This window comes from Bombus huntii, chromosome 14 (genome assembly GCF_024542735.1).
Source record: "Bombus huntii isolate Logan2020A chromosome 14, iyBomHunt1.1, whole genome shotgun sequence".
Classification (NCBI taxonomy): Eukaryota; Metazoa; Arthropoda; class Insecta; order Hymenoptera; family Apidae; genus Bombus; species Bombus huntii.
The window spans coordinates 4,363,206-4,375,832 of record NC_066251.1 but is presented as its reverse complement, the minus strand read 5'-3'; the positions used below and the strand labels follow the sequence as shown (position 1 = coordinate 4,375,832).

Sequence of the window (12,627 nt, the reverse complement as noted above, 5' to 3'; positions counted from 1 at the left end):
TGGGAACAATGGGGCCAAACCGTAAAAGCAACACGCTATCGATGTGCCACGTCGTAAAGAGACTAATCCGACAAAGTTGATCGATCGTCTTAATGGAATCGCGCGACGCTATTAGATGGTAAGAGAAGAAAAAGAGATATTTTCGTCTGTCTGCTTTCGTGGTATCCAACGAAGTATCGGAAACAGTGACTGTCGCCTGACGGTTCGTCTCTTCCAATCCAGCATCTCTTCGCGACTCGTGCACGACCCCGAAGAGAGCGTATCGAATCGAGGATCTTCGCAAATTTTCGGGGAGCTTCGTTCGCCCACGGATTCTCCCGGGCAGCCGGCACGGCTCAGTATACTGCGTGGCAGCCTGGACCGCAGGCGCCTCCAGTCGAGGGCGCGTAGTTCGCGGTTGCGTGTCTGTGCGGACGCACACCAGTGTGCTTCCAACGAAAAGCGCCCGTACCGTGCTTTTTGGGACGCACTCACTTTTCCACCGTGCGCGTAGTTTGTCGCTCGAAACCGACGTCTCGCCTGCGGTTCAATTCCACGCCAATCAATCGAAACTTTGTATTCGCGAGTCGTCAAATTCCTACTGGAAGGGATAAAGGACATTCGATAAACAAACGGAATTATCGAGAATCCGTTTCGAAACTTGGTATCACCTGCGACCCAGCAGCGACTGATTGCCAGCTCGGCTCGATTTCATTCGCGTCTGTCTAAAGAAGATGGAACTACCTCCGAGTCGGTTTAAAAGACGCGATTCCAGTGATCATGGCGTTGAAACAGTTGCACGAAATTGATCGTCATTGGTCGAGAATCGATCGACGACGACATTCGTGAAAGTCATGGGTACTCGTCTCTCAATCAGGTCGACTGAACGCGGTTGCCCAGCCGTCTGAATATCGTCTGTAACGTTTACACGCGGATGCTGCTGCTGGTTCCGATTTGTGGTGCACCGACCAGTCGCGCTTGTGTGTGCCGTGTACGCGGAAGATGTACAACGCATAGACCGTTGCTGTGATACGCTGTCCCGCGCGGTTCTTTGCTGTCGCTGCTTCCAAGTGGCTGGTACACGGCGTTTGTGGCCAAAAGAGTAAAGAGATTAGCGGACAGACAGAAAGACAGGGAGAGGAACAAAGGGAAAGATATAGCGTGCTCGGGGAGAGGGAACGGAAGAAGAGAGAAAGAGGGAGCCTGGAGAGAGTAATGATCGTGACGACGGTCGTACGGACAAATGAACACCTCGGCACAGCGTTTGGGATATTCCAAGTGAGTAACTGGCCAACCGAACTTGTAACTTCTAGATACGTACTCGCTTAAGAGCACTCGCTTAGTCTGGTAGAAAGATAGTTTCATTAAAGAACTTTCCTTTATTTCTCCTCATCCTGTATATCCGCAAAGTGGTCTTCTCTTAAAGCCCAGGTAGGGAGGGGGCGGAGGCAGAATCATACGGGGTACGACTCAGAAGTTTCCAAAGGCTAATCGAAAGATAGAGGAAGAAACGATCGGATCCGACAAGTCCCGTTCGATCTTAACCGAGTGAATTTCATTTGCAGAATCGTTTCACTAAGCGAGAGAAATTCTTCGAACCGAAAATTGAGATGAAGCCCATTTGCCAAACTGGTTCAACGAATCCCCCAGGGAAATTCGATGAATTTTTTGGCCCTCCCCTCGCCACCGTCGCGCTACTTCTTCGCAATTTTCGTTCCACTCGAGCTCTCAGCCCTCTTGGCTTCTCTCTGAATCCACGATAAGGAATCATTCGAGCGTGTACATTCCCTTGGCTACCGCATTTGGCGCGAAATCCAACATGCGGTTGGCACTGGACCTACCAATGCCGCGCATTCTCCCCAAGCCGGAGCTAGGTTCGTGCTTAACGAGAATTTCTTGGTGAAACTTGTCGGCTGAAAATTCTTTTCGTCTCCCGACAAACTTGGCCGTGTCTGAATGTGCGACAACACACACCGTCAGCTCGGTCTTCCTGCGCACCCTGCAACGATGCGTCGTTCCTTCAAATAGCCGCGCAGACCAATTATGCAACGGTGATCGTTAAAGTGAATCGTTCGACTCACTTTAATTTTCTTTCTCTTTTTCGTTCGCCCGAATAAAGTAATATATCTTACGACATCGATCGATGTTTTTTACACAGGAGAAACCAATTTCTACAAGAAGATTCGCGAAAAAAGAAACAATCTCAATGGTTGGATCGAGATAACGAAACCCACTCGGGTTTTATCAGTGCGGCGGGAAAACTTCCGGAAAAATAGGAATTGAATAGGAAGATAGGAGAAGCGTGTACGAGATAAAGATATATCGGAGAATAAAAGTAAATCCTACTCAGGGACCTCCTCTTACACCTGTACGAGAGGACCGACAAGTTTCTACGATAACCCGGTGGATCCTAGGCGAGGAACCTATTCGTCTACCTTTCAATTCAACGACGGAAACGCATTAATATTGTGGTTCGACAGGGTTCTCGAAATGTTATTACATTATTTATACGATATAAACGGTGCAGCAGCTCCCGTCAGAACGGAGGGAACAGGTTCGAAAGAAAGTCGTTTCTCCTTTACGTTATTTTACGGACACCGTCGTGGCTAGAAATTTGCGGATAGCTCGTGGCTTTGTTCCTCCGATAAGATTTCACTTTCTTTTATTTTTCATCGAGCAGCCGGATGTGTAACATTACCATTTATATGGAAGAGTCCAGGGGACGAAGCTGTGTACCTCTGGACGTCGACATCGAAATCCAGACAGAAGATCCGATACGAAATGGAGAGAAGTGTCGCGAACAGAAGTAAAGAAGCAAAAAGGTTTGAAGACGACAGGAGTAGGTTTCAAATGGTACACGACGAGAGATAGAAGGAGAGGGACTCGGGATACGACTCGCTTTTTATCAACGTTCTAAAGTGCACATTTCTGTAAGACGAATCGCGAGTCGAACGTGGAAAAACCTGCCTTCCTACTTCTTCGTTGTATCCTGTCCCTGCCCCCTCCCCTCCCACCTTTCCACGGAATCGTGTTAAGAAAAAGAAATACGCGAAGCAACTCGGCTGTCGTTCGCGAGATCGGTTAGAACATGTTCCCGTTACATCGTCGAGACAAATTTTTCGATTGCTTTAACTTAGTCGTACGCGTTCGCGAACTCGTAAGCGCTCGAACAAGTTGACATTAGCATTTAAATGGCGGAGAGAAGAAGGACTACGGGCTCGTCCGCTACTCGCGGACTACGTGTCGCGGATTTTACGCGAGAACTCGTACGTGCGAAACGAAATCCAACGGAAGAGAGAGAGAGAGAGAGAGGGTGAAGATCGGCTAAGTGGAGGACGTGGGACAAGATAGAGGTCGCAAAGTAACCTTTACGACGTTTTAAGAAGCGTTCATAATGACCGTGGTTACAGTATCCAGTTACAATGGCCCCGACCGTTGTACCGTATTAGCATTTACACGAAGTTAATTGGCTTTATCGTGGCCCGTGGCGCGAAGATAAAAATGCACGTCGCCCTGAGAATCCATTAAACGAGAAATTCAGGGAAATTCGGGATCACTGGCGGTTCTTAAGAAGCAAAAGCAGATACGAAAGTAGAAACCGCTGCGAGGAACCAGACTATCGGTATGTCGTAATTTTCGTTCAATGTTCTCCTTTGGTTGAACTGGCTCCCTGTAGCTCTCACGGAGCCTGGAAGGGGCTAAAATGAAATCTAGATGCGGCTAAGAAACCACGAGGGAAGGGAGAGAAAGGTGGTGTCGAGTGGTGGTAAAAGAACCAATGATAGTGACGGGACAGAGTATATGGTGAAACTATATCCTCCGTTCAATTAAAATCCAAAGCTACAGCAACGAAGAAGGTTTCCAATGCGTACAATTGTTCGCGAAATTATTCGAATACTTACAGGCACCCTTTATGAATATATTATGAAACGAGACTCGAATAGTCAACTATCGTGATTACGTCGATGAAGTTTGAAGTTGACAAACTTGAAAATATACGCATGAACTACAAGACATTTAGTACAAGTACATATATCACGAAAATCATAGTGTTAATTATCCTTGTCATTACAAGGCTAAATATTCAACGGGAGCATTTCTAAATAATTTTTTACTAAATGTACACTTGCGGTAAATGTCTCTCGCGTTATCAAATTGGTTTGAAATTTTACCAATACAATCAGGACTCTTGCCTCGTCATAGCGCCACCAAATGTTAAAATGTTTTATATAACACGCAACGTATCGGTGTACCTTATAAATAAACATCGCCATTTTCACGAGACGTTTCTTCGCTGTCTTCGCTAATCTTGGCCCACCAATTAACCCGCAAGCGTGTATCGTAATTGCCTCGAAGGTTAGCGAATGTCTCGCGACGCGGTTCGTTCCATCGCTAGCGAAGTAGTGGGAGGAGGTCAGAAATGGTAGCAGAGACTATCAGGTGGGAAACAATGGATAAGGTAGAAAGGAAAGCCACGGGTTGGAGAGGGGGTGGTAGGCTGCGGTGGGAAAGGAGGGGAACAGGAGATGTAACTGCTCTTATTTCTTCTCGCTGCCGCCGTGGCCCAGGCGGGAAACAAAAGGCGATCCGACATCAAACATTCAAATTAGAAAACTCCCCCGCCGGTCCGTGGGCCGGATTACCCCCTTTCAGCTTCCCCCCTAAAGCATCAAGCAACCCTCTCTTCTGTGTGTTTCCGCAACCCCGTCGCGCCGCGTTAAACCTTCACATCCTACTTTCCACGAAGCCACACACGATTCCAGCGGTTGCTACAGTTGCCTGAGCCACGTTTAAGCCTCCCAGCCTACTTTCGTAAACCCGCCTACGATTTCGGCGAGGCTCGAGGTAGATCGTCCTTGTGCACATCGCCGCTGGTCTCCTCTCACTCTCTCCCTCTCTCCTTCTGTTTCTCTCTGCGTTTGTGTTATCTCGCGCACGAGCACGCGTATACCTACATATATGCACCTCCGCGGGCCTATACATATTTGCTCGCGGTCAGAGGGAAGGCTCGCGGCTGCGGTGTTAAAACAAGGAATACGAGAGTACGTCCCACGCGATCAAACAGGGCCACGGTATTAGCAGTCGTTTCTTGCGGAGATTAAAACGACGAAGACACTTTGTCTCTCTAGCCTTGGCTATTATTAAAATTACCCTCCTGCGTTCTATTTTCGGCGGACGTTATATTATACCTGAGGATTAGAGAGTCAGAGATGGGTGGTTCTTATGGAAGTGGCTACAGTAAGGATTTAGTGGTAACAGGATTTTTTGCCTATGTAATCTTGCCTGGATATACGTAGATCGGCTGATAGCCTATCTCTAACTTTTCTTCTGAAAGAGATAGCTAATTGCCACAGGTAAGTATATAGATGTAATAGGTCGAACACTAAATAACTTCTATCCTAAAACTCGCAAGTATTGGAATACTTATTGATATTTAGCACAAATTGAATTAAGTCCTTTTCGTTTACTTTATCGTAAATCTGTTATTTCATTCTCACCATGAAGAGAAGATTCTCATCTTGTAACGTAAAATATCAAAGTAATGTAAAAGTAAAACTTGTTGGAGTTCTGCAATGAATGCGATGAGTAGGTGTTCCAACAGTTATAACTGGTGCTGGAGTTGCTGTATAGATGTACTCGTATTGTTCGGTAGTGAACGTAAAGTCGATTGCATCAATCATATGTTGCAACATGTTCAACATAGAGCATCGTATGACAGGTTCTAGATACATGCTGTTATACGATTTTTGTGGGCAAATTCCGTTACGTAGATTTTTGTGGGATTTATTACCACGCGATTTTCATGTTCGCTAGGATGAAGAGAGATATGGGAATCATTTCAACACGGATGACGAAGTAAAATATATTACGTGGGGAACTCGGACGCAAACTCTTTGAAGAAAGTTTATAAATTAAATTCTCGATGCAATCGATTTTTGCGCACTAAAGGTATCAACAATAAAAGATACGTTTCCAATACAAAATACGTTGTCTATCTTTTATGTATCAAAGGTCGTTACAACTATTAAGATTTCTTGCCAACAGAGATGTGTTTAGAAGAGTGAACATTCTTAGGTGTTGGTGCAGATAGTAAAACATTCATAAGAAGCTTATAAGCGCGTAAAAAGTTTCATTACTTTTCGCGAGATCCGTAGAAACGCGGCCTGCGGAGGATTCCGGGACGTAACTCACGTTTGCGGCTTTAGCCCGAAAGTTTTGTTTCACAGAATGCGTACAGACTGCCGCGGTAACGTTTCCAAGTGTATTTTCCTGCAAAATCCTGAAACTTTTTTACATTAGCGGAACACATATCATAAATCAAATAGGAAATTCTGTAACTGCTTTTATCAAAATTACTTATCGTGAAAGTCTATCTGCCAAGTCACAATCTCACAGAATGTCGCACAATACAAACGTATTTATCGAAAGTTATGTTGGAAAAGTTGCTCGAGTTCCATTAAGGAATACGATAAAAATTCTCCTACGGCGGATAAAGCTGGAAAGAATCGAGATCTTCGTGGATTATTTCCTTGAAAAATAGCGAAACTTTCATTCGAACGAATATTTCGCAAACACCGGCAACGAACGAAATTTGGTGACACTGGCGCGGTTCGCTCTGTATATCATCCCTCGTATGAGAAATAAATCTGCGTTCCAGATGCTTCCGCGCACGGACAACCTATCCCGGAAAAGTTTTCGCGTTTTCAGCAGAAAGGACCTTTCCCGAGAAACCATCCTACTTTCCTCTTGAGAGGCCTACGCGGTGAAGATGTATTCCGTGACAGGTCGAACCACTTGATGCCAGGCCGAACCCCCTCGTATCAGGCCAGGGAACATATTTTATTTAACGGTAACCGTTACTCGCATAGCCCATGAATTTCTTGCCCTTTTAATGGAACGTGAAATTTTTGATCGCCCTGGGACCCTGTCCTATATACTCGTAAAATTCGTCTATCCAAACCAAGGAATGTTTTTTCAACGTGAGATACTAGGCAGAAATGTAATATTTTTACATTCAAACTTGTTCTTATGTCTACGACAGTTTGCGAAGGGAAATTTATTCAAACAACATGTTTAATAATTCGATGGCAAGGGAAATAACGGGGAATTCTGAAGAGTCACCGACGAAGAGGTTCGACCGGCCGCGTCTGACCATGTAGGTTATCATTCTACTTCGAAGTGCGCGCGACGCTCGAATTTTTATAATTTATAGAGGGGCGGGAACGATCGCGAGTCCAACGTTGTATGAAAACCTATCCGTTGAAACAGCCTTTATAGCTTTCGCATTTAAGAGCGCACGGTACCCAGGCCAGTAGTCAAAGTCGATTAAGTTTTCGCGCGGATAACCAACGCAGCAGGTTTGCCTGCTGCTGTTTCATTTCTCTGTAAAAAAAAAATTCCTAAGCCGCGCGCGCCCGGCGCGTTCGATAAAAGTAAACGTTACGTGTAAGCTGAAATTGACTTCGCAGCTTCGTGTGAGACGTGCCGGTAATTAGTTCCGTCGAGTCTAACGTTCATTCCCAAGCCGAGGGCGGAGACGCGGAGAGAAAGGGGGCAGGCCGAAAAAGAGATGGAGTAAAAAAAACAGAGGAAGTTGGAGCGAGCACAACTTGATATACGTTTCCACCGTGAGGCGGAGTTTTAAATGAGATTCAGAGCGAAAGAAACGAGAAATTGTAGGTTTCGCGATCGAACGCTTGGAGAACGGTACATCGAGCGTTGGCGCGAACGAAATTCAAAAGGAAAAAGCTCCTCCGCTGCTTGCAATTTTTCCCCGAGGTTTATCCTCGTCGCGATTTCTCATTGTTCGAACCCTCCTTCGGAGCCTCGTTCTTACACGCACAAACAAAGAGGAACGTTCCGAGAAATACAAATATCTGGCGTGGCAGTAATTAAAAGGAATCCAAGATACGAATGCACTGGTCGTCCGTGCTCGTTCCGCAGATGGTGCATCATTTCCTTGCCGTTTGTCGAGCCTGCAATTGACCTATCTTCCATCCCTTCGTTTCTTCCCTTCGTACCCTACACTCTTTCTGTCCCTCCCACATTTTTTCCTTTTTTTTTTTTTTAATGACTGGGGTCGAAAGAACCCGTCAGTAGTCAGAGACGTTCGCGAGGATAAGGGGAAAAAATAAGGGTAGAACGTATGCCTCCTCCTAGCCTCCTCCTCGCTCTTTCTCCTTCTCAGTCACCTTTCCCATCGAAATGAAACGAATCGAAGTATTACTTTGGACTCGAATCCCATCGAATTTCTTTTCAATGATTCTTTTCTTTCTCGCATTTTCGTTCCTCCATTTAAATTATCGTCTGCCGAACTTTCGCTATTTTTACTCGGTACGAGACCAATTCCGTATTTTACATTCAGTCTTATTCTCCCGCGAATTTGGGAGGAATACTCGATCGAAAAATACCAGCTATTCTTCTATTCGTACTCGGAACCGCGGTCGAGTATTTGTTTCGCTTCAGCCTGTTGGCATCAGCTTTTCGTTGGAATAAAAATTAAAAAAAAATACGTATCTATAGCGAGCCAACGATTTCGATGGAATCCACGATTAACCTATTCTCTGGCCATCCTTTCGTCGACACTTATCACCTTCCGTTAGGTCTCGAAATCAATTGAACCCCTGGCGAAACTTAACTCTATCAGATAAATGCAATCAAATTCCACTGAAAAATATTACTGAAAAGACTGATCCCACGCTCGCAGCACGAAGACGACTCTAAAGTTCATATACGAGACGCAGTTAATAGAACGGAGAATTTAATCATCCACGTGATTAAGACGAAGGTGCGAGAGTTTCAGAATCGCGCGATCGTAAGGGTTGAACACGTTTTACGGATAAGAACCACGTTTTTCAAATAACGAGTAGAAAGAAAGCGGAAAAGCTCTCGTTCGAATCGCAAACTTTGCATATTTAAGTAGGAGAATGGCTGACACACAAGAAACTGTCACGAATGGTCCGGCCCCATATTGAATGAAACTTTGTAGAATTAAAAAACAACAAAAGATGCTAAGTACGTATTTTCTTTTTTTAGCTGCTGTAACTCAAGTTCAAGAGTTGAATTACCTTCGAGAGCTCGACCTCTTAAGATCTGACTCGGAAACAGTTACAGATGGAAAAAGATTTTAACACTTTCACCCAAACAGCCACTCGGACTTTAACCATAAAAGTTTGACTGAAAGTCTGGGTGGAGGCGAGTTAAAAAGCATCCAATTTTGGTCAAAAAAATGTGTTTCTATTTGTGACCGTTCCCGAGTTAGCTCTTAAGGGGCGGAACTTTAGAGTGCGATTTCACCTCTTAAATTTGAGTTACAGCAGCTAAAAAAAAAAAAAAAAAATGTATCTACTATTTTTGGCTGTACTTGAGGGTTGCAAAGCTTTGTCGAAATTGGAGCCAGACCATTCGCGGTTCTCCCTTGTCTGCGAGATCCTAGAAATGAGAAATGCTTACCACGCTTTTCCAACAATGATAAAAGTACCTATATCTGTTCTTGATCGCGTAGCTTTCTGTATCGTTAAACTTTCTGACGCTTTCCCACGTCGGCGTTTTCACCTTTTCACGCTGATAAAGGGAAGAAAACAGTATTTCTGCCGCGATCGAGAGTGGAGGAGGCACGTCGTGAACTTCAATCGTATCAGCCTCCGCTCCGACTATTCCCTGCATAGCTTCCTCTTAAATGATCTTTTTCGCGTTCTGCAAGCCGATTCGACGTTCGTTTAATCAATTCCCATCATCGGCATACACTACAGTGAAACTGAATACGGGACAGGAAATGAAACTTTTTTGCACAGACTCCGTACGTTTTTCTCCTTTTCTCAGTCTCAATTTTTACAATTCCTTTTCTATTGTGATATTCATTGTTCGGTTGTTCGGGACGTTCGAAATGCAGGAAAAATTTGAATATATTGTATCTTTACGATTATCCTACCTTTGGATAATATATGCACCTTTTTTTTCTTCTTTTTATACATTTAAATAATATATCATTTCAACTGAATATAATTCGTCGTTTCACTGAAGAATTTGTTCTCTTAGCAATAAATTCTTTCAAATAGACTTTACAAACTTTTCAGCTATTCAGTTTTTTGTCATGGAAGAAATATTTTATTAACCCTGCTCCACCAATATATTTATATATATACCTCAATTTTGTGCATATTCGACATAAAATTGGGACGGAAGACTGTGCGTAACAATAACCAAGCGCTGAAAATACCGCAACCTCTTCAAAACAACCGTCCATTTCCCTACTCTTTCTCATTTCAACAACACTCGGTAAATTTTTAAGGCTTTAATTGCGAACGTTTACGCCTGCCTCCATATAAATCATGTTTCCCGCTCTATTATTCATTTTGCTACAATTTTTCACTCGCCTTTACAGGTTCTATTCACGCATCGCAAGATACACCAGAAGAGATTCTGTTACCTTAACAAACATAGATTTATAGCAGTTCCGCCGTTGAGTTTGCCTCTATTCACCGGCGTTATTATTGTTACTTCCGTTCTCCCCACTGCGTGGATTGTCGAGCCACTGGTGGTTCGTTTCGCATTCAACCCCCGGTTCGACAAGTATAAATTCAACGAGAAGAAATACGCCAGTCCTTTTGTATCGAACGTTATTTCTTCAGTTGGATTGTACCGTTTTTTTTTTTTTTTATGCGCGTATCGTATTGCTACGTGTCTAATTGATTCGCCAACATCGAATGGACGAATTCTCGACCCGCGGAATCGTTGTAGAGGGGAACACACACAGTCCGTGGGTTGTTTCCTTGGTAAAAGCATCACGGTCCTGGTAATCGGTCCCTTTGTACCTCTCTGTTTCCTGTGTCCCGCACCTCTGTATCTGCTTCGATTTCCTCTCGAAGAGCCAAAGTAGAATCGAGTGCTCGTGTTTAAATAAAGACTTTTCACCAGACAACTCCGCTCTAAATACCATCAAATGGGGGAAAAAAGAGAAAGAAAAGAATCACCGATAAAATGCACCGAATAATGCCTCTACCTTCGAATTATCCGACTATTCTCATCTTTCTCCCTTCGGTTCGCTACCCATCCTGGTCGAATTATCGGCCACGAACAAGAGAATCGATCCATCGCTTCGCTTGCCCACGGACTTCGCTTCTTACCATACGTTTGATTTAACCCGATCCCATCGAGCCACCCTCGCTGTTAAAGTCTCTTGATAATCGACTTGCCACATCGGACGGTCACCTTTTTGTCATCGCTTCAAGGAATGAAAGGGGTCGAACAGTTTCCCTCCCTGCTGTTAGCACCCAGGCGATAGTCGTCTCAGGGTATAAATCACTTTCGAAGGAATTTACTGTTAATTTGATGGGTAAAGCGTTTAACTTGCGCTACTACTAATATTGGAATACTTAGTCGAGTACTTAACCTACGAAATTCGCGGCTAGCTGACGGAATTTTTCATCTCTCTCTCTCTCTCTCTCTCTCTCTCTCTCTCTGTCCTTTGAAAGAGCACCAATGAAATATCGTTGAATGGTATTTCGTAAAGGGATTCGAGGAAATTACTCATTACTGAAGATTGAATCGTTGTTTGATGAGCTTCTACCCTATTGTACGAATGCGTCCGAATAGTTGGAAAATTGTAGGTCAGCGGGAAACTCGAGTCAGAAATTTGAAAAAATGTCCCATTTGTTTGACGAACAAAGTGTTTAACTTTGTAGCGATTATTGGATTGGGAAATACGATAGGATTATTTAAGTTAACCGTACTGAATTGCTGGGGCCAGTTGACATAAATTTTTCCACGCCAGCTTTTGAGAGAACACAATGAAATATCGTTGAATGGTATTTCGTAAAGCAACGCGATAAACTGCCGCTACGAAATTACCGATCAGTTCTGGTCGAATAAACCGAGCTCCCATCCGGCGAATACGCCGTTCGAAAATTACGGATCACCGGGAAGCTCGTGAAAGAAGAAAATCGGTCAGAAGAACAGCGGGCATCTATTCTTCGCGAAGATTATTTTTCTGAGAGAATCGATTTCTTGTCTCTCTCTCTCTTTCTCTCTCTCTCTTCAACCTTCCATAATCCTGCGAGAGCTGTCGATGCATCGAGGAAAAATCCTCTCTAACGAAACATACGAGGATCCTTCGAATGTATGCTACCGTTCATAAGCGTGAACCGCATGAATGTTAATTGTCCGAGCACTGTGTCGATTTTGATTATGTGAATTTCGTCGAATTGTACAAATTAATGATAGATTAATAATAATTTGAAGCTACATTTACTATGCAATCATCAAACTATAAAGCTAAACTACGTATTAAAAGGCATGCCAATGATATATGTCATTATGTATTACGCGCTGCACAAATAGTAATTCTAAATATTCAGAGATAAAGACGATACAGTTAATTAAAATATAGTGCTTCATCAAGGCTAATACATAAATCAAAATTTGGAGAATTTCGATTTATTGCAATCCTTAAGAATATCTCCCTCTGGTTTCATAATTAATTATGTTATAACTTCATGCCCCGCGTTAATACGTTTCCGTGACTCAAAAAAGATATAATGAATTTCTTATAACGATAAATTCAGAACACTGTTTCGAGGAAAACAGCAGTAAACTTACTTATGCCATTAGAATTTTCAGCCCTTCCATTAATTACGTAAATAATTTTAT

General features: G+C 43.6%; 1 pseudogene; it reads left to right on the top strand.

The window, feature by feature from the left end:
• Window positions 1–327: 327 nt before the first annotated feature.
• Window positions 328–12,627, top strand: part of LOC126873402 (uncharacterized) — a 50,248-nt pseudogene continuing 37,948 nt past the window's right edge.